Raw genomic sequence first — 5,724 nt, 5'->3', positions numbered from 1 at the left:
CAGGATGTTTTTCTTTGACCCTACCTCATAGTCCAGACATATGGAGAATATGGGAAATTGTTGTCACATGTAGTACACAACCAGTACTTGCCAGAAATTCCTGCAGCTCCCTCAGTGTTATTGTAAGCCTCTTGGCGAACTCCCTGACCAGTTTTCATCATCTTTTCATCAGTTTTGGAGTGAGGTCGAGTTCTCCGTAATATAAATGTTGTCCCATATTTTCTCCACTTCTTGATGACTGTCTTCACTGTGCTTCATGGTATATCTAATGCCATGGAAATGTTTTTGTACCTTTCTCCTGACTGATACCTTTCAACAGTGAGATTCTTTTGATGCTTTGTAAGCTCTCTGCGACCATGGTTTTTGCTGGAGGATGCAACTGAGTAAATGTCTGAAATTTATTCAGGATTAATCAGAGTCATTTCAATTGATGGCAGGTGTGTACCCCAAAAATCTGAATCCTGTAATTAAATCAAAAGGTGCTTCAATAAAGTATTAGTTTAAGAGTGCGCACACTTATGCAACCAGCTTATTGTACATTTATTTATTTATTTATTTATTTATTATGTTTTCCCCCCTAACAGATTTGTTTGAATTAATTCAATTGAACTGTGCAGGTTATAGGTCACATTAAAGGAGGGAAAAGTTTTGAAATTATTTTTCATGGTCTCATTTTTTTTACATCAGAAAAACCGATCATTTTAACAGGGTGTATACACTTTTTATAGCCACTGTATATACATTATAACCATCAATACTGATATCTTTATCCAAAAATGGTTTTACTGAACCAGATTTCAGATAAAACCACTACATCAGCATCAGTTGAATGCTCCCATATACAAATCATATCCATTTTAGTGACCAGACTGTTAACATTCAAATCGATAAAGCCAAGACCCGACCTTAATTTAAAATTGGCAGGTATGTTAAATTTTATTGCAGTATCTGGGCCTGAATTAGGTTGCACAGAACCAGAGATCAAGAGCAATATAATGATTAGACACCTCTGTTGAGGTGATTTAGTGGGGTATTCTCTCTATGTATTTCTGCTGTAAAATCCTGAAGACAATTTAGAGAGATGACAAAGTTATATTGAAGAGCCATGACACTGATCAGACAGGCCAAGCCTATAGTGTCAAAGGAAGATAACAGATGTGGGGGCGACAGGTTGATCCCTGACGCACAGCCAAATGTGCACATTCCCCTGCATGTTGCATCCAGGTTGAATAGCAAGGGATGGGAGTTGTCAGCCTCATGGAGATTTTCTCCAGAACCACACAAGAATCACAATACAGCAAGGAGCCACAACATTTTAAGTTAAGCCTCACTCACAACCCACCATAAGTGTTTTGGACATGTACGGGTCGCAGAGTTTGGTAGCTCGCAGCCGTGCCGCAGGGTCGCGGTGAATCCGAGGGAAAGTTAGGGTGACTTGCATTTTACCAGTTTCCTGCGCTACGAGCACTTGTGAAGCATGTGTGATGCATGCGATTGTAACATGCTAATCACTCATAACTTGCATGTGACGCAAGCCAGGAGTGGGTATAAAACCATCGTGTCTGTAGCATTCTGCATCTGTCTTTCGACTGAACAACATTGGATATTTTGTGGAAAAAATGTAAAAATTTTCAGTTTAAAGTTTAGAAAATGGGACCCAAGAAGAAGCAAGCAAAAGTGAAGTAACCCAGCCTGAAACAGTAGAGGGGGAGGAGGAAGAATTTGATGATGATAGTAGCAGCACCGGCAAGCCCTGCACGGACAGCGAGAAGTATGCCTTCGAGCCGGCAGAAGGCACAGCACCTCGCCAGAGGGATTTTCAAAGGTAAATACAGATGCTTTAAACATTCATTTCAGTATCTATATGCTGATGTAATAAATATTACTGTGGCAGTGGGGGCGTGGTCAAGCATCAGTCTGTGACCGGAGGGCGGAGTCAGGGAAGGTAAGTGGCAGAATCACTACACCTGAGGTGAATTAACCTGTTTGTGTGTCTTCCCAGGAGCCGCACCCTATTTAAGGAAGAGAGCGAGAGCAGAGCGGGCTGTCTCCCGACCAGAACATGTGTGTATGTGTATATAGAAATATATGAATAAACGTGTGGAAGCAGAAAAGCTGTCAATAAAAGCGTGATCGAGAACACAGTACTGGCCTGCCGTGCTTCTGTGCTCCACCCACATAGAACGCTTGTTACAATTACATATGCTCATTTTCATGTATGTTTCAACTAACGACACCCAGAAGTGAGGACACTGCAATCCCACCTTCTTGATATCAAACAGCTGTTTTGATAATTTCAGTCAGGATTTCGTGCCAACCATAGCACTGAAACAGTGCTGATTAAAGTTATAAATGACATACGTCTTAATACTGATGCAGGCAAAACATCGGTCCTGGTGTTACTGGACCTCAGTGCAGCTTTTGATACTGTCGATCACAACATACTGCTATATCGACTTGAACACTGGGTTGGGTTGACTGGTAAAGTTATCAACTGGTTAAAATCATACTTAAAAGATAGAAGCTTCTTTGTTACCATGGGAAATTGTACCTCAACATCAATGTCCTTGACCTGTGGTGTCCCCCAGGGGTCGATTCTTGGACCATTACTATTCAACCTTTATATGCTCCCACTTGGACAAATTATCAAGAACAACTCAATTTTGTATCACTGCTATGCAGATGACACCCAAATTTATTTTGCTCTATCACCTAATGATTATGCCCCCCTTGAATGTCTCTACCAGTGTATCGACCAAATCAACGACTGGATGTCACAAAATTTTCTTCAGCTGAACACAGATAAAACAGAAGTAATTCTCATCTCATTATCTCTAGCCGCTTTATACTGTTCTACAGGGTCGCAGGCAAGCTGGAGCCTATCCCAGCTGACTACGGGCGAGAGGTGGGGTACACTCTGGACAAGTCGCCAGGTCATCACAGGGCTGACACATAGACACAGACAACCATTCACACTCACATTCACACCTACGGTCAATTTAGAGTAACCAGTTAACCTAACCTGCATGTCTTTGGACTGTGGGGGAAACCGGAGCACCCGGAGGAAACCCACGCGGACACGGGGAGAACATGTAAACTCCGCACAGAAAGGCCCTCGCCAGCCACAGGACTCGAACACGGACCTTCTTGCTGTGAGGCGACAGCGCTAACCACTACACCACCGTGCCGCCCAGAAGTAATTCTATTTGGGAAAAAAGATGAAAGACTCAGGATTACCACTATTCTTGACACAAAGGGGATTAAAACAACATATATGGTTAAAAATCTTGGTGTTTTCATTGACAGTGAGCTAAACTTTGACAGTCACATGAAAGCAATCACTAAAACGGCATTTTATCACCTAAAAAACATTTCCAAACTAAGAGGACTTATGTCAAAAAATGATCTAGAAAAACTTATACATGCCTTCATCTCTAGTAGGGTTGATTACTGCAATGGCCTTTTCACAGGCCTGCCAAAAAAGACCATCAAACGACTTCAGGTGATTCAAAATGCAGCGGCTAGGGTTTTCACATGAACAAAAAGAACAGAGCACATTACTCCAATTCTAAGGTCCCTTCACTGGCTTCCAGTAAGCTACAGAATTGACTTTAAAGCATTGCTGCTGGTGTACAAATCCCTAAATGGTACAGGGCCCAATTACCTCTCTGATATGTTGCAGTGGCCTAACCCAATCAGATCTACCAGATCGCAGCAGCAAAATTTACTGGTAAAACCTGTTGTTAAAACAAAGTGTGGTGAAGCAGCTTTTAGCTACTATGCAGTACAGCTATGGAACCAACTCCCAGAGGACATCAAAAATGCTCCTGCTGTTGGCAGCTTCAAATCTAGACTAAAGACCAAGCTGTTCTCAGATGCTTTCTGCTAACTGATTAATATTGTCATCTTTACATGTTTTTAACTTTCTTAACTTTTACAGTCTCTGCATGTTTTAAACTTTAGCCTTTTTAACTTTTATTCTATTTTATTCTGCTGTTTTTTTTACTGAACTTTTACTTCATTTTATTATTTTATTTCTACTATTGTTTAATTCTTATTATTTTTCTTCCCCATTTATTTTATGTAATTTTATTTTCTATTGTTTACTGTTTTGCTTTTACTTGTGTAAAGCACATTGAACTGCCACTGTGTATGAAATGTGCTATATAAATAAACTTGCCTTGCCTTGCCATCATCGCTGTCAGGCCATTATGCCATGCTCAGTGATCAGGACAACGACATCCTGGCACCCCGTCCCACCACTCAGCAGGAGTAGGAGCAGGACAGTAGTTCAGAGTCAAGGTGTGTTTCAGTGCTCAAACTGTTGGGCTATTTATTTGGGATTTTTTACAATGTAAAAAATGTAATGTACAATGTAATGTACAATGTAATAAAATGCATTATTCCCTTATAATCATGTTTTATTATTTGACGTTTGCATGGTAAATTAACATATACTCAAATAAAAACAACAAATGAGATGGTCTTCTTCCCTTCTACAATGCTACACACTACATGATCAGTTCCTTGGTTCCTCCCCAATATATATACCCAGAGTCTTGCCCCTCGTGTCACGTGCGGGTCACATGCGCTGCGTGCAGGTCGCGTGTGCTGCGTGCAGGTCACGTGTGCTGCGTGCACACCACACATAGGGGTAGAAAGTGAGATGTATTCTGTCTTGTGGGCCACACAAATAACAAGTGTGGAATACATGTGTAATACTTCTGAGGCACGTCACTCATACAATGACTGTACAATGACTCATGCATCTTACTGTCATCACAAAAAGCCCCTACGAGCCATGCTGCTGACTTGGTTCAGGCGTACAAAAGGAGTATGGGTTCTGTACATAATGTATGTGTTCTTGATTTGTCGCAAGACCCGTAGAATTTGCATGCGCAGGACCAAAAGTCCCCCCATGGCAGTCTGCGACCTTCTATGGCGCTGAACACACGCAAGTGTCGTGCAAGTCTCAAGCACGGTTTTGCTAATTTTTTTTACCGTAGACCACCCGTAGCAGCCTGTATGTCGAGTTGTGAGTGAAGCTTTAGATTAGTGATGCTTAGCAATGAAGGCTGAAGCTGTAGCCGATAGTGAAAGCTGAAGCTGTAGCCGATGGTGAAGGCCAAGACTATAGTGGTGGTGGTTAGCAGTGAAGACTGAAGCTGTAGTTGGTTGTAATTAGCAATGAAGGCCAAAGCTACATAGTTTTTGGTGAAAGATGAAGCTATAACTGATATCAGCAAGAGCAATAGCTACCAGTAACACAAAAGGCCTGCTTTACAGTTTCAGAAATCGTCACCAGATTTCCACTCACCCACCAACACAGCATGGTTGACCCAAGCCAATTCTAATTATAATTACTGTCTCTGCAGATGGTGGCTATTCCCTGAGACTGAGTCCAAGTAAGCTGGCTCAAACAGTACAGACCATGAGCAGCACAAGCAATTCAGAGTAAAAAAATATATATATATCCCAGAAAATCAGATATAAACTTCGACAAAATGGGTTTATATTCCATTCCATGAACTCCAGACTCAATAAAAGATACTTTAAAAGTGAATAATCAAAAGATTTAAAAAAATCAAAACCAACAACAACAACAAAAAATCAAACAATGACCAAAAATGTAGGACAAGACAAAATTGCTGCCATCTTGGAGGAACGAAACCGTAAGAGGAAGTAAGGAAAATGAGACTCTTAACTCAGACAATCAAGTGTTTA

This window comes from Neoarius graeffei, chromosome 2, assembly GCF_027579695.1.
Source record: "Neoarius graeffei isolate fNeoGra1 chromosome 2, fNeoGra1.pri, whole genome shotgun sequence".
In the NCBI taxonomy this organism is placed as follows: Eukaryota; Metazoa; Chordata; class Actinopteri; order Siluriformes; family Ariidae; genus Neoarius; species Neoarius graeffei.
The sequence above is the reverse complement of the archived record's forward strand: the minus strand, read 5'-3'. Positions refer to the sequence as shown.